Raw genomic sequence first — 24369 nt, forward strand, 5'->3', positions numbered from 1 at the left:
GGGATCGCCAGCTACATATAGAATAATCCCCTCAGAAAGAGACCTGAAAGCTGGATGAAGAGTCTCCAGAGCAAACGGTAAAACGACAGCAAGGGGATAGCAGAAAAGGCAGAGATAAAGGCTCGTCAAGAAAAATTCACACCCCAGTCAGATCAATCCAAAGATGGGAGCAATTACAAAAGTGAGGTTATTTTCCCTGCAGAGTAGGGGATTTGAATTCCACAAACACCTCAATGGCTAGATCCTGCACAACGGAGATGAGCCCCTTAAACCCCTGGATTTGAAAACCAAAGGGGCACATGCTCAAGAAAATATAAAACTACAGGGAACAGAAAATCTGCTTTATAAAAGGCTCTTGTGCAGACTCACTCAACACGAACAACAGCACAACACTAGGCTGAAAAATGTGTGGGCGGTAGGTGAAAGGATTCCACATCTCATCTTGAAGGATCTGCCTGAGAGGCAGGTACCAAATGGGACCCTCTTTGGGGGACATGATCTCAAGCCACCTCAAAACTCAGTATGGAATTCTACTGTCTTGCCCAGGTTCAATGCATGGAAGAAAATGAAACCTGAAGCTTTTGCTAAACTTTAGTATAAGACCTAACTGTATACTACTCATGAGCTGTAGGAAATGAACACTGGTCTGTGACATTTTACATCCCAAAACCTTGGTAGAAGCAAAAGCAAAACCACCTCTGTGTCATGTTTTCACAACATAACATCCACAGCATTCTCACGTGAAAAAAATAAATCTAATATGAGCTCACAATATAAAAAGACAGACTATGTGAGGGGGAAAAAGCTATGACAAGAATGAATCTACTAGCCCAGTAAAAAGGATATGCAGTGTAAGCACTCAAAATGAAAAAAGATCATGAACATGAATAGAAAGTAAGAGTTTGGAAAATGTTAGAAAGGAATTGAACCCACAAGAAAATAGCAGAACATTATAAAAGATACACAGAAAGAGAAATCAAAGAAACCAAATAGAAGTTCCCAGAAAAAAAAAATAATAGAAAATTTAAAAGCCAACAAACATTTTAAAGTGCAATTAAGTGCTTTTAACAAATATTCTTTATTTCCAGGCAATTGTTAATACTGCATTATCTGCCTTCTTCAGAGTCATCCATGGCCTTGTGACTTTGGTAATGAAATGTAAACAAAAGTGAGTGACACATGTCCTTCATGAGAAAGTTTTCAGACTTAGTTCATGATCCCACAGGTGCTCTGAATTCGGCCTCAGCACTTATGGAATCATTTCCTGGCAGTGATTCCATCAACATGAATGGAATATGATGAGCAAAGCTCCCACGTTAGCTTGCAGTGGGTATGTAACATGAGGGAGAAATAAATGTTTGTTGTTTTTGCCCATAAGACTTAGGAGTTATTTGCTAGTGCAGCATAAATTTGCTATTTTGACTGATATAAATGTTAAGTAACAGAGTAGACACTGATAAAGAAAGAATTTGAAAACTGGAGGAGGAAATGACAGATTTTCTCAAAAAGCAAAATGGTGATGTAAAGAAACAGACACTGAAAAGAATAACCAGGCATTATAGACAGGAGAAATAAATGGTCCCAAAACGTCTATTTAGATATACAACAAAGGACAAAGGAAAAGATGTTGAGTGTCAATTGTTCAAATAAATGATGAATGACAATTTTCCAAAACATGACCTCAGATTGAAAGTAAGGCATCACATGAGTAAAACTAAAAATAAGTGCTTAATTGGACAAATAATAATGAAACTTCAGAACTCCAAACACAGAGAAAATCTTAAAATGAAATAAACAAAAAGACCACCTATAAAAGATCATCAGTGTGACTAACAGAAGACTTTAAAATCTGCAGTAAATAAAGAGTAGAAAACAACAGAATAGTATCTTCAAAGTATTGAAGGGAAAAACTGGGCAACCAAGAATTCCAACCCTAGTTCAATATCACTCCAAAATAATGGTTAAAAAAAAAATGACATTTTGTGACAAACAAACAGAACTGAACACTAACAGAAGCCACAGAAAAATGTTTTGTGGGTGTTAATAAAAAAGGAATTTGAACACTACAGATTAGGAAACTAGAAACAAATGACAAATGATAAATGAGCAAATGAATAAGGAATTCTATATAAATGAAACCTTAACTATATTGAATATAACAGTAAGAATCACTAACTGAAAAAAAAATCAAGTTTCCATAGTATTTTACTATGTATACGAGAAAAATGTGGAACTTTGTGTGGTATAATTAGAAATAAAGTATTTTAGGTCTTATGTAAGAACGTTATTAAATTTTGCATTGCTAAGTGTAAAATTAAAGGAGCTATATACAAATAGAGACATAATAAGAAATCTGAAATAATCAAAGAATAGTGGAATAAAAGAAAAATTAGTTGTTCCATTAGAATTCAGAAAAGAAGAAATATGCAGAAACAAAAAATCTCACACAAAGTGTGCTGACACAAAATAAGACAGTAGAAAGAATGGAAAGATTGTTTAAGATTCAAAGTAAGTATGAACTTTTAAACTCCTCTGATACATGAGAAAAACAATATATTGAAAAGAATATAGCTATATGTTACTAAAAGAAGACACACCTAAAATGACTAGTAAGGACTGGAAACAAACTAGAAATGGAACCCCTGGCAAATATTAATTTAAATAACGGAGGGATTTTAATCTTAATATGATATGAAATAAATATGTCAAGAAGCATTACTGAGAACAGAAAGAGTATCATTCCCTAATATCAAAGGGTTAATTCATTATGTGAAAAGAAGTCTGATGCCCGCATCTCTTGTATCTCCTGCATTGCAGGTGGATTCTTTACTGCTGAAGTACCACGTGCCCCCTCCATTAGATATCAAACTCAGAATTTGAGGGTGTATATATATATTTTATTTGCCACCATAACCCTAGGTCCTACTGAAGATGTTGGCTTTTAGTGAGCCACCAATAAATCCTTGCTAAGAGGCAAATGATACAATCTCAGCTATTCTGGCTACTCACCATAGCATAATCCTTTCCATTATCCACAAAGAAAAGCAGAAAGCAACCACTGTATCAAATGGAGCAATTCACACAGTCATTTCTTCATAATGTAGATTAAACAATTCTGCTTAATGTTACAATGTATAGTATACTTCACTGACTAACTCAATTATCTTCTATATCCCCAAACTATGATTTTAATTTTAATTTCCAAAGATAAAACCAAAGGTAAAAAAAAAAAATAACTCTACAATGTTTAAACAGAAAAAAATCATAAATAATAAAAATGATAGACAATTGAAACATACATTTTCAGGCAGCAGTTTATTTTCTTACTGGCAACATGTTGACTTGCATTCAGAGGCACACGCACAGACACATTTTTAATACAAGGCCACAGGGATGTGTTCTCTTAGTTCTAACATCACCCTCATGGTATGCTAATGCCCCTCTCAGCACAGGTAATGTTACTTCTGCGAGGGAAGGCTCTGTCAACTACTAGGAGGAACACAGGAAGCATAAAAATAATGTTTCTCTGTTAAACATTCCTCTGCTTTATCAGAAGTCCCTACGGGACTGATTAAATTCATTAAGTGATAGCAGAAATTCTAGCCGTGCTTTTCTTTCTGGCAAAGATGCCTGTGGAGGGGGCGCTGGGGATGTGGGAGGGTAACGGTGGAAAAGCTGAGTCGCCAAAAACCGTGTTACAGCCTAATACTTACAACCAAGTAACACTCATTAAAATACATCAATTATATAATATTACAAGTCTATTTTACTTCAATTTATATATATATATATATATATATATACACACACACATATATATAGAGAGAGGAACTGTTTGTAACTGGCACCATGGTAAAAATTTGACATTTGTTCTTCCTTTGTCTTACAATAACCCACCAAAATGGCCGTTAGTACCTTCATGTTATTGTTAGAGGAATGTGTGGCTAGAGAAGATGTAATTGATGAATTTTAAACACGAATCCATCTCTGACCCCATCTCTCATAACCAGTGGATTAAACTATGAATTTTTACAATTAGAAATCTGCCTTGGTCTTTGGTTTTGGAGCGCACAGCAGGACTTTGTGGAAAACCGTGCTTATTGACTTGAGTGACCGCCCAAGAAGTCTGCTTATTCTGTTACACGTCCTACTCACCACATTTGAAAGAAAAATCTTGTCTTCCTAAAACATGAATTTAGTGTTTTATGACTTCACTGATATCCACGTAGCATAAAAAGAGTTGGAAATGGCTGAGTGACTGAACAACAGCAACAACCATAAAATCTGGGCCAGTGCAGAAGACATGAGATGTTGGTTCGACCCCTGGGTTGGGAAGATTTCCTGGAGAAGGGGATGGCAACTCTTTCCAACATTCTTGCCTGGAGAATCCCCCAGACAGAAGAGTCTGGTGGGCTACCGTTCACAGGGTTGCAGAGTGGGACATGACTGAAGCGACCGAGCGCACACACCATAAAATTCACCATTCACTGTAGAATCCAGTGTCTCAGCATATTCACAGGGCCATGTCGCCACCACCACCATCCGACTCCAGAAAATGTTCATCACCCAAGAAAGGACACCAGGGGCCCACCAGCAGCCACTTCACATTACTCTCTTTCCTTAATTCTTGGAAACCACTACCATGCTTTCTGTCTCTATCATTTTTCTATTCTGGAAACTTCATATAAATGAATTCATATAATATGGAGCCTGTTGTGCTTGCTTCTTTCACTTAGGATAACAGTTTCAAACTTCATCCATGTTGTAGCATGTGTAGATACTTAATTTTCCTAATCTGTTTAAATTAATATCATCCAATAAAAGATGAAAATTATGTGCATCAATCCAGAAAAACTATTTTCTTCAATTTTCTCTATGTGTACAGGTTAGATGGAATGTTGTGGTTTTAACAAAGGAACTTGATGCAAGTTCATACACAAGATTATAGTCTCCATTTCTCCATTTTACAGGTGGGGGAGAAAAGAGTTTTGGAGAGATTAGTTTATCTGTTTGAGTATTTGAGCAGGAAATTAAGCACAGAGCTCTGAACACAAAACGTAAATTACTTTTACTTAGTGGGGTAGATATACAACAGGAACAACAAAATGGTTCAGTGACCAAACCCATCATCTTTGGTTTGTAAGAGACAAACTCTTAGAAGTCGAGCTTTTATTTTGTTTTGTTTCAGTCACTAAGTCCTGTCTGATTCTTTGCAACTGGATAGACTGCAGTCCACCAGGCTCTCTGTCCATGGGTTTTTTACTGGAGTGGGTAGCCATTTCCTTCCCTAGGAGATCTTCCCGATCCAGGGATCAAACCCTCATCTTTGGCAGGCGGATTCTTTACTACTGAGCCACCAGGGAACTCGAGTGCCTGCCAGGGCCATATAGATAGCAAATGATGAGGCATGATGAGTTGAAGGTAGAGGAAGGCATCTGCTGCTCCAACAGGCCCTCACGCCACCTGGGAATGCGGGCCCAGGGCAGAAAACAATCCGGTCTCTTCTAAGAGAATCTGGAAATCATCACTGCATGGGAAATCTAATTTTCAAGTGTTAGCCACGAATTAAAATTTGTTTTCCTTTTTGAAATTAAATGAAAAAGAGAGAGGAAATGCATGAACTAAAGTACACTATTTTGCAGCTGTTCTGTTCCACAGGCTACAAATAACAGATAGCAAAAGGCCAAGGCACCAGAGGGGGAGCCAGGGCCCTCTATAAGACAGGGACAAAGGAGAATGAGGAAAATTCGAGGGAAGGTGACCCTCTGCCTTTCAACATTAATTCTGAACACGCCCAACCACTTAAACCTTTAAAGACAGAAGAATTAGAATAGAAAAGATGTCATTGAATCCTTCATTCTTTCCATGAATAATTACTGAGTCATTCTTCATGCACGTACTGTTACATTCTAGGAATACCATAATGTACAATAAGATGTAATCACTGGGCATCAGAGTCCAAGGTGGGAGAGTAAGATAATTAGGCAAGCAATTGCAGGACACTGTGATTATCATGTCATTCATATTGATGTCAGCAGCCAAGAGAAGCTTAACTGAGGCAAAGGAAAACACAGAAGGCTTCCTGGAAGAACTGAGCTTTCATTTAGTGATAAATGAGTTGATCACACAAAGGTAGGAGAAGGGAGAAGATGGAGAAAAGGGCTGTTCCTGGAAGAAGGGCTACAATGCACAAGAGCAAGATAGAAGATGAGATATTTAAACAATTTAAAGAAATTCAGGTTGGAAGAACCTACTTTGGAAAGTGTGGGGTGGGAGAAAGAAAGGTAGACAGCTAAGCAAGAGCCAGATAATGTTGAAACTTCTGAAGCCGTGTTAAACATCTGGAATTGATCCAAGGAAAACAGGGAAGACTGGCAGATTTATAGGTGGTTCTGGTAGTTAGATTACATTTAGAACGTGATTTAAGATCACTCCTACTTCCTTGTGTGGGATGGATTCTAGCTAGAGAAGTCTGAGGAGGTAAAAATAGTTGTTCACAGTAAGTGTGAGGGCACTCATATCCTGGAACAAGGCCAGCTCCATGAATAAAAAGCCTGGCTCCCTGAGAGACGACAGGGAGCAGAGCCTCCCCCACCCAACCTACAAACTGACCTCAGACACACAGACACACCCAGCAAACTGTGGGCTGATAGACTCATAAGAAATAATAAATGGTCACTATTACAAGCCACTGAATTCTGGGGTGACTTTTTACAGAGTAAGAATTAATTGGTAAAGAATACCTTAGTTAATCTTGGCTTATGAAGGACTGGGGCTCATAAGGGGAAATCAAATTAAATAATTTTTTTCTATATATTTTTTTCAATAGAGGGTGTTAAGAAAATTCCCTGAGACTCAAGAGTATGCATTAATATTACCCAAAGGTATCAAGCCCTATACTGAATCACAGAATATTTTGTTTTCTATTGCTGGGGAGACAATTTGGCCATCAGGATCCCTTGATAATTATTACATCTCTTAAAGTGACTCAGCTTTTTATTTTCTACACAGCAATGCAATGAGATTTTCCTCTACCACCATCCTCCAGATTAACATTTTTCCCCATGAATGTCTGGTTAACTGTAGTTAACTTCAATATCACTCTTGCCACTTTTAAGGGCCAGGTCCTACTATGGGTGAACAATATCCCACAAAAAGGTATAGTGAAATCCTAATCCTGAGACCCATGAATGTGACCTTATTTGGGGAAAGGGTCTTTGCAGATGTAATCAAGTTAAGATGAGGTCATATTAGACTAGGGTGGGCCTGACGTAAGGACTGGCGTCCTCACATGAAGGGGAAATATAGACTCAAACACACACAGGGGAGAAGCCATGTGAAGGCAGACTGTAGTGATGCAATTACAAGCCAGGGAACACCAAAAGTTGTCAGCAACTTCTAGAAGATGCAAGGCGCAAGTAAGAATTTCTCCTTTAAAACTCTTAGAGAAAGCACAGCCCAGCCTACACTTTGATTTCATTCTTTTCTACTCAGTGAGAAAATAAATGTCCATTGTTTTAAGTCACCCAGTTCATGGTACTTTGTTACAGTGTTACAAAACTGAAAACAGCAAGTTTTACTTGCGTATATCTGTATCTTTTATAAAGGAAAAAAATATGAAGTTCAAGACAGAGTAGGCAAGTGTAGACAGAGGGGGCATGCATGACAGTAACTTACAACACTCATGCTTTACCCCTAAAAGACTTCAATTTTAATGCCTCAACATTTGCAGACTCATTAACTTAGTATTTTGAAGATCTGACTGAAAATATTCTCTCCATAAGTCATGGGCAAAAATGCAACAACCTTCATTTTATTCCCAATACTCTTTCCATGATGCCAAATTCTGAACTTTTTGAATTATCACATTAATTTGAACCACCAAATATCTGCCTCAAGTATCTTCTCCAGAAAGAACCCAGAGAGGGTGCAACTTCCTATTTTCAAGGTTCAAACTTGTATGACTTCACTACTGTTAACTTCAACTTTCAGAAAAACATCAAAAATGATCTCACTGTATCACTCTAAGGATTGAATGTTTCCATAGTAACTGAGGATGCTAATCCAAGGTGAAATACAGGTAAGAAAAAGTTTTCCCTTTGGGGAAGCTTACCTTTTAGTATAGATCTTGGGGCCACATGCTGTGGAGTTACTATATGTCAATGATTCCTAGAATTAAAAAAAAAAAATAATGTACAAATAAATACATTTTTCAAGGATAAATATTCTTATATGTAGTTAATGCTTAACAATTTCCATTCTAAACAAATTAGAAGGAAATAAACATTAAATACAGTTGGTATGGATTCCAGGCTTAATAGAATGGCCAAAATTAGAGACAGGAGCTTGGGTTCTATGCTGTGTATCTCACTAGCTCTGTGAACTTTTTTTAAAACATGTATTTTTTAAATTTTTAAATTTTATTGAGGTGACCTTGACTGTTAACACTATATGTTTCATGTATACATTATACTTCTACTTTTGTATGCCTCACCAAAAACACCATGCTCATCACCACAAATTTTTCTGTCACCCTTTACCCATTTTACCCTCGCCATGTCCCTCTTCCCAAGTGGTAACAAATTGAAAAAAGACACATGCACCGCTATATGCACCATTTGTTGCAGCATTATTTTAAATAGTCAAGGAACAGCAACAACCTAAGTGCCCAGGAACAGATGAATGGATAAAAAGGACTCATATACAATGCAACACTGCTCAGCCATAAAAAGGTGAAATCTTGCCATTTGCAACAATGTGGCTGGACCTTGAGGGTATTAAGCTAAGTAAAATAAGTTAGAGGGAAGAAGACAAATCTGTATGACTCCACTCATGCTTTATATATGGGATATTAAAAAAACTAATACACAAAATTAATGAACAAACCAAATCAAACTAGGTGCCTGCCTTGCTGTGTAACTACTGAGCAGTGGTTTCACCACTTAACGGCTTCTTGTGAGTGTAACAACTTTAGAAGCCTGCGATATTCTCAGGTACTCAGATTCAGTAGGAGTGACCATTTCCTAAGAAAATATGTTACAACGTGATTTTAAATAATGAAAAACAACTAGGAGGCATGCCACTGTTTTTGCTCATTTTATGATTACATAAAATGAATGTAACAAAACTCTTCCAGTAAATCTGGCATTATGTGTGCATGCTAAGTCGCTTCAGTAGTGTCTGATTCTGTACGATCCTATGGACAGTAGCCCACCGGGCTTCTCTGTCCATGGGATTCTCTAGGCAAGAATACTGGAGTGGGTTGCCACTTCCTTCTCCAAATATGGCATTATATCTTCTCTTAAATCCACCAAGTTAAACTTTAACTGTGAAATACTTTTCTACCTGAAAGTACTTTTTCTTGAAGCAACAGTTTCCTCTCTAAGGAAAATATATACATATTACTAAGAATAGATGGAAAGATTCTATTTCTATCTCAATCAAATATGCTATGTTTAAATGTAAATTAGACTAGAATTTTATAGTTAAAGATACTTCTGAGTGGCCTATACACACACACACACACACACACACACACACACACACACAAAATGATATTTTCAATTATAAAAAGACAATTATATTACTCAGAATTAAAGTTGGAGGATATACACATAAACATGAAGCTACAAATATATATATGCACACACACACACATTTGTGTGTTTCCCTGGTGGCTCAGGCAGTAAAGAATCTGCCTGCAGTGCAGGAGACCTGGGTTCGATCCTGATCCCCGCGTCAGGAAGATACCCTGGAGAAAGGAATGGCAACCCACCCCAGTGTTCTTTCAAGAATAGATGAATAATGTTAGTTACTCAGTTGTGTCTGACTTTTTTGCAACGTCATGGACTGTAGCCCGCCCAGCTCCTCTGTCCACGGAATTCTCCAGGCAAGAACACTGGAGTGGGTTGCCATTCCCTTCTCCAGGGGATCTTCCTGACCCAGGGGATCAGGATCGAACCCAGGTCTCCTGCATTGCAGGCAGATTCTTTACTGTCTGAGCCACAAGGGAAACACACAAATATGTGTGTGTGTGTATTTATAGTTTCATGTTTATGTGTATGTGTATATCCTCCAACTGTAACTCTGAGTAATTGTCTTTTTATAATTGAAAATATCATTTTATGTGTGTGTGTGTATGTATATGTATATGTATATATAAATATATGCCACTCAGAAGTATCTTTAACTATAAAACTCTAGTCGAATTTACATTTAAACATAGCATATTTGATTGAGATAGAAACAGAATCTCTCCCTGACTACCGTAAATGCCTTATCACGTCTTACGCTTACACTGTCGCCTGGCGGGCGCCCTAATAGTTCATCACTTTGCTACATTTCTTAATACCTTTACTTTCAGGTCAGTATCAATAAGTCTGGAACATCAGAACCAAATCTTCTTTATATTGTTTATATATTGGAAATGGAATTTTTCTTTTTCCTTTACTTTCTTAAATATTCTCCAAAAATAAAGAGCCACAAGTGATTCTAACAAATCTAAGGCAGTGCTTCCTATGAAACAAACAAATCCTATAATTAACTTAACCATGAATCATAAATACATCACTATTTGATTTTTTAAATATGGTTGGTCATCAGCTGTATATATATGTGTGTGTATCTCAAATCCTAATTTTTTTATACTAAGCATACCCACTGATAAGAGGGTAAACCTCTATTTACAGTTACTGGCACTATATGCAACTCCAGATTACACATCAAAAACAACAGCTAAAATGAGAGTTATCCTAAAAACAAAAACGGGAAAACTGCGGGCAAGGCTTCATTCTTTATTTTCAATTATTACTAGAATCTTGGCATATACATATATATTTTCTTTTCTTCCAGGATGAAAGTAAAGATTACAATTATCCACTAGAATGATACAGTCTGAAATGAAAGCAGACTAACTTCATTCATTAAATTATAATTATGTTCCTCTTGTTTAAAAGCACAAGCTCTGGGGCAGCTGCCTGGGAAGGGATGCGAGTTAAATTATTTACTAGCCATGTGATCATGAGCAATTTGTTAATTGGTAAAAGCCTCAACTTCACCTACAAAGTAGGGAGGATAATGCTATTCAGCCTCAAAGAACAGATGAAAAATAAGTACATAATGTAATTCAGTTCTCAGTCCACTACCTGGCATATGGTAACCAGTGACTCTACAGTAACATTGATAAGAGTCTCCTATCCATCATGAGGGATGTGTATACACACAAAAAATGCAGTTAGTACTTAAAATCTACACATACTTCAAAGAATCCCCTCCTTATCCACATTACTTAGTTCAAAACTCACCCCTTCCATTTTAGGAACTGTTCCCTATGGGCACTTTTATCTAAAGAATTTACCTGTTGGATGGGCTAACATCATGAACACCTCTATCAGATTTCTTAGATGCCATTAAGCAAAGGATGATGCCAGAGACTGGAAAGCAGGATGGAAAGGTTGGAAAGTAAGGAGTAATATCTAAGATTTACCCACAAAGGTCTACGAACATCTCAGTAGATATTAAGAAGCTTTTTTATTTAAAAATTAGAGAATGCTTGTTTAATTCTAATTGGAATAAAATTTGACTAAGCAGATTCTTATCAGATATAGAAGGGATTTGGTGAAAACTTCCTATCTGATGTGCCAACATACAGAGATAAACCAGGTAGAACATACCTAAGTAGATTCCTTCAATGGGTTAAAATCACAGGAATTACTGAATACCACCTTTGTGCTGCTTTATTCAAGCAAAGAAACCAGGCATTCGTGCTAGTTGATTGTATAACAGCCTCTCCCTGGACAAGAACACATGGAAAGGCTTTCATTCCATTCACCTTTAAGTTCAGATTTCCCATGCATAAAAAGAGCATAATACTAATTTTATTCCCATCTCACACTGTTTTTATAAGCGCAGATGAGATAATCTATGGGGGGGGTGGGGGGGTGGGGAAGCAGTGTCCAGCACATAATATGCATAAAGTATTTACTTTTAATATCATTGAAAATTTATTAAATTTTCCAATACTATATCCTTGTCCTTGTTGGCTCAGATGATAAAGACTCTGCCTGCAATGCAGGAGAACCGGGTTCAATTCATAGGTCGAGGAGACCCTTGGAGAAGGGAATGGCTACATACTCCAGTATTCTTGCCTGGCAAATTCCAGGGACAGAGGAGTCTGGCGGGCTACAGCCTACGGGGTCACAAAGAGTCAAACATTACTGAGTGACTAACACTGTCATTTGCACGATCCTTGTCATTTACACCATCCTTGTCATTTACCTGCTGCTGTAATAGGTTTCAGTTATATTTAAATTTTAATGATGGCTTTTATTAGAAACTACATATAAAGCACATGTGAGAACAGACAGGAAATTGATACATGAACAAATGAATAAATAGATGAATCTACCTCTGCTAAGGATTGGACAAATCCGCATTTTGAACAAAATCAGCTGGTATAAACGTAAATGCACCGGCTATGTCACTATACAAAAGAACCAGAAATCCATGAATGAGTGTAGACCTTCGTGGCAAAAAGCAACTATGAAGAGGCAGCAGCTGGAAAGCCTGGGTCAGAAAGGATTATTTTAATATAGAGAACAAAATGTCCTGAGCTACACCCTGCTCAATTATTTAGAACTAAAATGTATGCTGGTAATTTGTTCAGGACAAAACAATCCTTCCCAAGTGACAGTATTTTATTCAGTCATCAAGCCGTGCCAACTCTTAGTGACCCCATGGACTGCAGCACACCAGCCTTCCCTGTCTTTCACTGTCTCCCAGAGTTTGCTCAAACTCATGTCCACTAGGTCAGTGATGCTATGGAAGCATCTCACCCTCTGCTGCCCTCTTCTCCTTTTGCCTTCAATCCTTCCCCGAATCGGGGTCTTTTCCAACAAGTCAGTTCTTCACATCAGGTGGCCAAAGTATTTGAGTTTTAGTTTTAGCATCAGTCCTTCCAAATGTTCAAAGTTGATTTCCTTTAGCATTGACTGGTTTGATTTCCTTGCAGTCCAAGGAACTCTCAAGAGTCTTCTCCAGCACCACAATTCAAAAGCATAAATTCTTTGGTATTCAGCCTTCTTTATGGTCCAACTCTCACATCCTTACATGCCAACAGGAAAAACCACAGCTTTGACTATGCAGACCTTTATGGACAAACTGTTGTCTCTGCTTTTTAATATGCTGTGTAGGTTTGCCATAGTTTTCCTTTCAAGGAGCAAGTGTCTTTTAACTTCATGGCTGCAGTCACCAACTGCAGTGATCCTGGAGCCCCCCAAAATAAAACCTGTCACTGGTTCTACTTTTTCCCCTTCTACTTACCACAGAATGATGGGCCCAGATGCTGTGGTTTTAGTGTTTTGAATGTTGAGTTTTAAGTCACTTTTTTACTCTCCTCTTTCACCTTCCTCAAGAGGCTCTTTAGGTCCTCTTCACTTTCTCCCTTTAGAGTGGTATCATCTGTATATCTGAGGTTGTTGATATTTCTCCTGGCAATCTTGATTCCAGCTTGTGAGTCATCCAGCCCAGCATTCTGTGTGACGTCCTTTGCATAGAACTTAAATAAAAAGAGTGACAGTATACAGTTTTGTCTTACTCAGTTCCCAATTTTGAACCAGTCCACTGTCCCGTGTAAGGTTCTAACAGTTGCTTCTTGATTCACATACACATTTCTCAGGAGACAGGTAAGATGGTCTGGCATTCTCATCTCTTTAAGAACTTTTCACAGTTTGTTTTAATCCACACAGGCAAAGGTTTTAGTGTAGTCAATGAAGCAGAAGTAGATGTTTTTCTGGAAATCCCTTGCTTTCTCTATATTCCAATGAATGGTGGTAATTTGATCTCTGGTTCCTCTGCCTTTTCTAAATCCAGCTTGTACATCTGGAAGTTCTTGATTCACATACTACTGAAGCCAAACTTGAAGCCTTTTGAGCATAACCTTGCTAGGATGTGAAATGAGAACAATTTACAGTAATTTGGACTTTCTTTGGCATTGCCTGCATTGGGACTGGAATAAAAACTGATCTTTTCCGTCCTGTGACCACTGTTTCCCACATTTGCTGTCACGTTGAGTGCAGCACTTTAACACAGTCATCTTTCAGGATTTTCACAGAGCTCAGCTGGAATTATATCACCTCTGCTAGCTTTGTACATAGTGATGCTTCCTAAGGCCCACTTGACTTCACACTCCAGGATGTCTGCCTCTAGGTGAGGGATCACACCATTGTGGTTATTTGGGTAGTAAGACTTTTTGTATAGTCCTTCTACGTATTCTTGCCACCTCTTCTTAACCTCTTCTGCTTCGGTTAGGTCTTTCCTGTTTCTGTCCTTTATTGGGCCCATCCTTGCATGAAATGTTCCCTCGGTATCTTCAATTTTCTTGAAGAGATCTCTAGGCTTTCCCATTCTATTGCTCTCCTATATTTCTTTGCATTGTTCACTTAAGAAGGCCTTCTTATCTCTCCTTGCTATTCTCTGGAACGCTACATTCAGTTGCTATTCTCTGGAACTCTGCATTCAGTCTCCCTTTCTCCCTTGCTTTTCACTTCTCTTCTTTCCTCAGCTATTTTAAAGTCTCCTCAGACAACCATCTTGCCTTCTTACATTTTCTTTCCCTTAGGAATGGTTTCGGTCTCCACCTCCCGTACAATGTTACAAACCTTCTTTAGCCTTCACTGGTCTCAGACAGGTGTATATCCAGTAATGAACGTGTACATGATCACCATCACCTAGAAGTCTATGACGGCACGGAATCTTCCTCGCAATATGCCTTTACTTAATCAGTGGCAAACAAACACATGGCCTCTGAAGTCAGATTAGGTTCTAAGCTTCATCACCTTTCTGCTACATCAACTCAAGCAAATCTTTTAATCACTACCATCTCAGTTTCCTCAGCTGTAAATCAAAAATAATATTAACTACCTTGAAAGATTCTTGTGATGATAAAAGAATATATGAAAACTATCAGGCATATAGCATGTATTCAATAAATGATGTCTACTATTACCGCGTTATTTGAACATAAAAAGACAGCAGGAGGTGAAAGAGATACCATTCACTGACTGTCCATATTCTAAAAAGTCACTGTATTTAAATTGTTTCTCCTTACATCTATCCGCTTAAGTTATCAATGGCACTTTCCATCACTGAATCAGCAGGTATTTCTTATGAGTGTTTACTTCCTTCTCAGGTATTTAAAACCCAACCAGAACTTTCCATGGGAGGTAAAAGTCATACAGATATTAAATTATCCATGTTTATTTCCACAATTTCCATTAGCTTGACTGGACATAATTTAGTATTAACATCCAGGTTATTAAACTAATACCATGCAAGAGATTACATTTAAATGCACTTTCTATTGGGAAGTGGGATGCATTTCTAATCATGCTGTCTATCTACAAGCAAACAAATGGTCATTTGACGCTTTTGTCATTATCATGACGTACAATATCAACCACAGAGATCACTAATGGGTTCCCACACACACTCAAGGTAAATAACAACACAACATGATACATAACAGGCTTTAGAGTTATTAAGAGATAATCACATCCTTGGGACTTTCACTGGGCACAGTAAATGGCCCTGCGAAAATACGATTCTCTCTCAATAACGAGGGTCCTTGCAGTTTTCACAAAGGGAGAAAAAAAAAAGAGTCATTACCATAGAGAAAATGTGCATTCATTATAATGAAGCATAAATTTCACAATCTAAGCTAATGAAGAGGGCTCTCCCTGTGATGATAATATTACAAAGTGTAGAAGGCTTCGTATCAAGGTTACACAGGTACCATCACCTTGAAGTATCTGGATTCAAGAGCCATTTTCTGGAAGACTAATTTCTAGGGTCTTGACTACAAGATAAACAGGGCTGGGAGATGCTTAAGGGCCTAGAGACTAATCTATTTAAGACTGAGAATAGAATGGGAATGGCTTATGCAGCTTATCAGCTGTAAAGTTAGACTTGAGATACTAAGCTTGGAGAATTGTCCCAAAGGATCCCTGTTTGGCCTTTATCACAGGTAAACAAGTGAGCACCCAAGAGGCTTATGTGAATCTATGGGGGAAGGATCATTCTTTGCCATTGTAAACCGTTTTCCAGAACACAAAGGGTAGAAGGATTGGCAGCCTAGAGGAGCTACCCCAGGCCCAAGGTCAGGGGCAGCAACAGTTGTCGAGAGGAGCAACCCCACCTCCAGGGAGTGGCTGCTGCAGGGCGCAGGAGGGCTGAGAGGAGCTACTCCACGTTCAAGGTCAGGAGGGGCGGCCGTGAGAAGATACCCCTCATCAAAGGTAAGAAGCAGTGGCTATGCTTTGGTGGAGCAGCCGTGAAGAGATACCCCACATCCAAGGTAATGCGAGAGGGCATCAGAGGGCAGACACATTAAAACCACAACCACAGAAAACTAGCCAGTCTGATCACAGGACCACAGTCGTGTCTAACTCAATGAAACTAAGCCATGCCGTGTGGGGCCACCCAAGAAGGATGGGTCATGGTGGAGAGGTCTGACAGAATGTGGTCCACTGGAGAAGGGAATGGCAAACCATTTCAGTATTCTTGCCTTGAGAACCCCATGAACAGTATAAGAAGGCAAAATGATAGCACACTGAAAGAGGAACTCCCCAGGTCGGTAGGTGCCCAATATGCTACTAGAGGTCAGTGGGGAAATAACTCCAGAAAGAATGAAGGGATGGAGCCAAAGCAAAAACAATACCCAGTTGTGGATGGGACTGGTGATAGAAGCAAGATCTGATGCTGTAAAGAGCAATATTACATAGGAACCTGGAATGTTAGGTCCATGAATCAAGGCAAATTGGAAGTGGTCAAACAGGACATGGCAAGAGTGAATGTCGACATTCTAGGAATCAGCGAACTAAAATGGATGGGAATGGGTGAATTTAACTGAGATGACCATTATATCTACTACTGTGGGCAGGAATCCTTTAGAAGAAATGGAGTAGACATTATGGTCAACAAAAGACTCTGAAATGCAGTACTTGGATGCAATCTCAAAAACGACAGAATGATCTCTGTTCATTTCCAAGGCAAACCATTCAATATCACAGTAATCCAAGCCTATGCCCCAACCAGTAACGCTGAAGAAGCTGAAGTTGAATGGTTCTATGAAGACCTACAAGACCTTTTAGAACTAACACCCAAAAAGATGTCCTTTTCATTATAGGGGACTGGCATGCAAAAGTAGGAAGTCAAGAAACACCTGGAGTAACAGGCAAATTTGGCCTTGGAGTATGGACTGATAGGGCAGTGGCTAATAGAGTATTGCCAAGAGAACACACTTGTCATAGCAAACACCCTCTTGCAACAACACAAGAGAAGACTCTATACATGGGCATCACCAGACGGTCGACACCGAAATCAGATTAATTATATTCTTTGCAGCCAAAGATGGAGAAGCTCTATACAGTCAGCAAAAACAAGACCTGGAGCTGACTGTGGCTCAGATAATGAACTCCTTATTGCCAAATTCAGAGATAAATTGAAGAAAGTAGGGAAAACCACTAGACCATTCAGGTAGTAACTAAATCAAATCCCTTATGACTATGCAGTGGAAGTGAGAAATAGATTTAAGGGACTAGATCTGATAGACAGAGAGCCTGATGAACTATAGACGGAGGTTCGTGACATTGTACAGGAGACAGGGATCAAGACCATCCCCATGGAAAAGAAATGCAAAAAGGCAAAATGGTTGTCTGAGGAGGACTTGCAAATAGCTGTGAAAAGAAGAGAAGTGAAAAGCAAAGAAGAAAAAGAAAGATATTCCCATTTGAATGCAGAGTTCCAAAGAATAGCAAGGAGAGGTAAGAAAGCCCTCCTCAGCAATCAGTGCAAAGAAAGAGAGGAAAACAACAGAATGGGAAAGACTAGAGATCTCTTCAAGAAAATTAGAGATAACAAGGGAATATTTCATGCAAAGATGGGCACAATAAAGGACAGAAACGGTATGGACCTATCAGAAGCAGAAGATATTAAGAAGAGGTGGCAAGAATACACAGAAGAATATACAAAAAAGATCTTCACGACCCAGATAATCACAATGGTGTGATCACTCACCTAGAGTCAGACATCCTGGAATGTGAAGTCAAGTGGGCCTTCGAAAGCATCACTACGAACAAAGCTAGTGGAAGTAATGGAATTCCAGTTGAGCTATTTCAAATCCTGAAAGATGATGCTCTGAAAGTGCTGCACTCAATATGCCAGCAAATTTGGAAAACTCAACAGTGGCCACAGGACTGTAAAAGGTCTGTTTTCATTCCAATCCCAAAGAAAGGTAATGCCAAAGAATGCTCACACTACCACACAATGGCACTCATCTCCCACGCTAGTAAAGTAATGCTCAAAATTCTCCAAGCCAGGCTTCAGCAATATGTGAACTTTGAACTTTCAGATGTTCAAGCTGGTTTTAGAAAAGGCAGAGGAACCAGAGATCAAATTGCCAATATCTGCTGGATCATCGAAAAAGCAAGCGAGTTCCAGAAAAACATCTATTTCTGCTTTATTGACTACGCCAAAGCCTTCGACTATAAGGATCACAATAAACTGTGGAAAATTCTGAAAGAGATGCGAATACCAGACCACCTGACCTGCCTCTTGAGAAACCTGTATGCAGGTCAGGAAGCAACAGTTAGAACTGGACAGACTGGTTCCAAATAGGAAAAGGAGTACATCAAGGCTGTATATTGTCACTCTGCTTATTTAACTTATATGCAGAGTACATCATGAGAAACGCTGGGCTGGAAGAAGCACAAGCTGAAATCAAGATTGCCAGGAGAAATATCAATAACCTCAGACATGCAGATGACACCACCCTTATGGCAGAAAGTGAAGAAGAACTAAAGAGCCTCTTGATGAAAGTGAAAGAGGAGAGTGAAAAAGGTGGCTTAAAGCTTAACATTTAGAAAACTAAGATCATGGCATCTGGTCCCATCACCTCATGGGAAATAGACGGGGAGACAGTGGAAACAGTGTCAGACTTTATTTTTTTGGGCTCCAAAATCACTGCAGATGGTGCTTACAGCCATGAAATCAAAATACGCTTACTCCTTGGAAGGAAAGTTATGACCCACCTAGATAGTATATTAAAAAGCAGAGACATTACTTTGCCAACAAAGGTCCGTCTAGTCAAGGCTATGGCTTTTCCAGTGGTCATGTATGGATGTGAGAGTTGGACAGTGAAGAAAGCTGAGCGCCGAAGAATGGATGCTTTTGAACTGTGGTGTTGGAGAAGACTCTTGAGAGTCCCTTGGACTGCAAGGAGATCCAACTAGTCCATCCTATAGGAGATCAGTCCTGGGTGTTCACTGGAAGGACTGACGCTGAAGCTGAAACTCCATTACTTTGGCCACCTGATGTGAAGAGCTGACTCATTGGAAAAGACCCTGATGCTGGGAGGGATTGGGGGCAGGAGGAGAAGGGGATGACAGAGGATGAGATGGCTAGATGGCATCACTGACTCAATGGGCATGAGTTTGAGTAAACTCTGGGAGTTGGAGATGGACAGGGAGGCCTGGTGTGCTGCGATTCATGGGGTTGCAAAGAGTTGGACACGACTGAGCGACTGAACTGAACTGACTAACATAATTAGGCCAGATCACCTGAGGGTGTAGAGACAGATGTTTGGTTTCCACAAGGTCCCAGGACAAACAACCAGTGTCAAAGTAGCAAAGGGTGACAAGTGGATTTAGACTTAGGAGAACAGGAAAAAGAAACAGGCATGAGTTGTTGGCACTGTTGTCAAGGATAGAAAAAAAGCTTATACACAAGATAGAGCATTACTGAAGGGTTCTAATTAGCAAGAAAACTGTGCTCACCTAAAATTACTGCAAATGGTGGTATTCTCTGATCTCCGTAACTCACAAAAAACAGAGAAAAGTTACTCTTCCTGAATCTCCATTTACTCATCAATAAAATGGGTTTTTAAAAAGCTCTCCTTGGAGTTACTGGGAAAAGTAAAGAAAATATTGAGTGTGAAGATACTCTGTATGAATAAAATACCCTATATTTATCATACATTATTATTTGGAAGGATTCATTGCACAAACTTTAAAAATGGGGTGAGAATACATTATTTCTCAAAGGCTCTGCCAGTGGTATAACTTAAGCTTATTTGTATTAAAAATAATACTAGTAAAGGACACATAACACTTAATTTATTGTAATATGCTTGGAATTATTAGCTTGGTATTTTGGTCCCAAAGATACTATCCTCAAAAAATCTACAGTCTTAAAACATGTGCAAAGGTGTTATTGATCTTAGGAGTTTACACTCAAAGAGTCAAAAATTCTATTGGTCTAAATCAGTGATTATCAAACAGAGGCAACTTTGCATCCAAATCTAGAGATATTTTTGATCATCATAACTGGTGAATGGAGGGGGTGCTGGTGTGCTCTGGCATGTAGTGGGTAGAGGACACGAATGTTGCCAATTCTCCCATGAAACATAGGACCCTATTCTCTGTTCTAAATATAGACACTAAATGTTATCACTTAACTCATGATTTGAATGACCTGCATCATTAGGCACCCTCACCTACAATTCAGTGCCGTGATAAACTACCTCATCAGCTTCTGGATCCTACGAATAGAGATGGAAAATAATTTTCTTCAAATTATTGAAGCCCATATCCAAATGCAGGCTCTGTAGCCCTTTCAATTTCCATTATGAACAATTATCAGTTTGACTAAATTCAATTCTGTCTTTCCCAATGGGAAACCATAGGCGAAGAGTCAATGTGTTGGCCATCTGCAAAACCAGAAAATGAAATTTGCAAGGGTTCACCATTATCACAGAAATTTGGCACAGCTTGTAATGACAACCTGTCAGTCTCCATTCCCAAGTCATATATAACTCCAATGCCTGGCATTCCACCACGGTCTAATGTGTCACATTATGTGACATGATATGAAAATATATTAGACACTTAGAATTTTATATTTCCTATAAGTGCCTGCTCTCTATTTCAGTTTTACCACCACGGGGGGAAAAAAATACCTGTATTTCTGCCTAGCAAACGGAAGACAAATGAAATGAAGCCAAAATTGCAGAAAGTATTAATAACTATAGATGCTAGAGTCCAAATATTTTCACATGGATAATTTCATAAACTTTTAGATGAGATACAGTATGGAATACTGGTTGAGAGTATAGAGTATGGCTTTCAGAATTCAGATCTCCACTTTCTAGCTGAGTGACCTTCAGGAAAATACTTCTTGTGCCTTACCTTGTTACCTTCCTCGTGTATTAAATGAAGGTATTAATCCCATTTGCCTCATAGGGCTGCTATAACGATTATATAAATAAATGTTTAGAAAGTGTTTAGAATCCTTCCTGATACACAGTAAAGACCATGAAGCTATCAAGTGGTTGTTTATAGTAAAAAGAAACACCTTGATAAAGCAGAAGATATGATCCCATTTTACTGGAGAAATAACCTAAGTTCTACAAGTATAAGGAACTCTTTGCGATTCCTTCTTTCCCTGAGTTTGCTCAGCACTGCCCTGTTTTCCTAGCTGCATGGACCTCAGAGGGCTGTGTGATTCTGTATGAGATCTCAACTCCCAGAGCATGTTAAGAAGTACGTGTGACCCCACTGTATGCAGCGGGTGACACAACAGGGGAGCGGGGTGAAGGAAACAGTCTGGAGGCCGGAAAGGTTCAAAATCTGGTCCCTCCAGGCAGAATTTTTGTTCATGGCCATAAGCGACTTGTATATAAAGGAAAGCACAGTAATGGCTCTGAACTCCAATTTCAATCTTTGAAAAATAACGGTTACAGGGAATCTCAGTTTTCAAAAATTTGGTCATAGGACTTCCAAGGGCACACATTGTTATTTTTATTTTCTGAACAGTTCAATATAAATCTGTGGGTGCGTGCATGTACGCATGTGTGCTCAGCTGTGTCCACCTCTTTGTGACCTCATGGACTATAGCCGCCCAGGCTCCTCTGTCCATGGAATTCTTCAGGCAAGACTACTGAAGTGAAGTGCTATTTCTAGGGCCAACCCAGTGATTGAATTCACATCTCCTGTGCCTCCTGCATTGGCAGGCGTATTTTTTACTACCATACCACCATGGTACCTAGTTAATGTGTGTGTAATTGTTTACATATTTGCTTTAATGTTTATTTTCCATTGATGACAAGTTTTCATCATTTATATTACTGGTGTAAGCATTCTTCAGATCCGGAATTAGCTTAAAAATCCATTAAATTTATGGAATATGTTAAATAGACAAGAGTAGAGATGGTATGCAGCTATGGTGAGGTAAGATATAGTAAGATAAGATCACATGGTAAAATATAGTCAAAGCTATGGTTTTTCCAGTAGTCATGTAAGGATGTGAGAGCTGGACCACAAAAAAAGCTGAGTGCCGAAGAACTGATGCTTTTGAAATGATGTGCTGGAGAAGACTCTTGCGAGTCCCTTGGACAGCGAGGAGACCAAACCAGTCCATCCTAAAGGAGATCAGTCCTGAATATTCATTGGCAGGACTGATGCTGCAGCTGAAGCTCCAATACTTTGGTCACCTGATGTGAAGAGCTGATTCATTGGAAAAGACGCTGAAACTGGGAAACATTGAAGGCAGGAGAAGGGGACAACAGAGGATGAGATGGTTGGATGGTATCATGGATTCAATGTACATGAATTTGAGCAAACTCAAGGAGATAGTGAAGGACAAGGAGGCCTGTTGTGCTGCAGTTCATGGGGTCGCAAAGGATTGAACATGACAGAGTGACTGAACAACAACAATGGTAAGATATATTATCCTGGTACATAACTGTCCAAAATGCAAGAAATATTGATATTTGAAAGGGAAATTATATATGAATATGTGAGCCCAGAATAAAAAGGGTTTCAAATATGGCCCCTGTTTTTCACTAGGAGTATCAATTTATTCTGGCTTTCTGGAAGAGTCCTACTTTCCACCAGCCACATTTGAGAACTGCATTCCTTTCCATATCTATTGCTATTCATGGTCCAGAAAGAGATCTATGTAATGGTTTTCTTTAATGACATTTGCACTAATTGCACAGTGACATATCTTGAAAGGAAAACATAATCAAAACAAAAGAAACTACAAAGCATGACTGTGGTTTTCTTCCCTAAAGAGGGAGAGACCTGCTGATGCAAAACAACCAGTGTCCTCTGAACAAAAGGCTACTGGATGCTAAAGCAAACCTTAAAGCTCAATAAATGTTTACAATATCAGCAAATATTTTGCTATTATCATGAAGAATGAAATAGTAGCTAGACAGCACAAAAGGGATGAAAGAAATAATATTTTACGACTTAGTGAATTGAGCTACACATACGATAATTTCCAGGATTGATTTCCTGTCTACTTTTGAAGCAAACAGCCATCAATTTGGAAATCCATGCAGAACTACGTGAAGAATGCAAACATTTTCCTAGTCAGTGGCAAGTTTCTTTAGCATTCTTGAAAATAAACTTAGAACTTTACACACACAGACATACACCCTTTGATTCTGAGGACTGTATAGTTCATGCCAACACGAAATTTCCCTAGTTCACTATAAATCAGTTATCACTTAACAAAACTGCAGGAGAGGCACTGCTACTTTTGAAAACTACTGAAAAATCATCATGGTGTCCTGCATTTTCATAGGTAGGAAAATGCTTTATGTGTAGTCTAGGTCCAAGAAAGCTTGGTGAGCTGGTAAGAGAATAGCTTTCTCAATTAGAGAAACACTGGTTCAAAGCTAGCTATCTCATTTACTCCTATATGACCAGAGGCAAAGGATTCTCCTTTAGCTTCAATTTCTGCATTTGTAAAATGAAAGCAATAGTAACTGTCAGCGCCTGGCATCTAACATTAATTCAAAGATCGTGATGGTCACTCCTATCCTTACTCTGAGTGAAACCTCATTCCTGTGTTCTGTCCTTAGAAAGACACCAAATCACTTAAATGAGACTAAGAAGGTTATCCAAATTAGGGGTCAACTTTCATTGACAGTTGGTATGTGCTAAAGTATATTTCCATTTCCAGTTTTTTAAGAAATCTCCACACTGTTTTCCATAGCGGCTGTACTAGTTTGCATTCCCACCAACAGTGTAAGAGGGTTCCCTTTTCTCCACACCCTCTCCAGCATTTATTGCTTGTAGACTTTTGGATAGCAGCCATCCTGACTGGCGTGTAATGGTACCTCATTGTGGTTTTGATTTGCATTTCTCTAATAATGAGTGATGTTGAGCATCTCTTCATGTGTTTGTTAGCCATCTGTATGTCTTCTTTGGAGAAATGTCTGTTTAGTTCTTTGGCCCATTTTTTGATTGGGTCATTTATTTTTCTGGAATTGAGTTGCAGGAGTTGCTTGTATATTTTTGAGATTAA

General features: G+C 38.8%; 1 long non-coding RNA gene across 1 annotated transcript in view; it reads right to left on the reverse strand.

Annotated features, from left to right (window-relative positions):
- Positions 1–8112: 8112 nt before the first annotated feature.
- Positions 8113–24369, reverse strand: part of LOC133046130 (uncharacterized) — a 233292-nt gene continuing 217035 nt past the window's right edge. The window contains exon 3 of the long non-coding RNA XR_009690421.1: positions 8113–8169. This is a non-coding gene — a long non-coding RNA (uncharacterized LOC133046130). The remainder of the gene's footprint in view (positions 8170–24369) is intronic.

Source organism: Dama dama, chromosome 24 (genome assembly GCF_033118175.1).
Source record: "Dama dama isolate Ldn47 chromosome 24, ASM3311817v1, whole genome shotgun sequence".
NCBI lineage: Eukaryota > Metazoa > Chordata > Mammalia > Artiodactyla > Cervidae > Dama > Dama dama.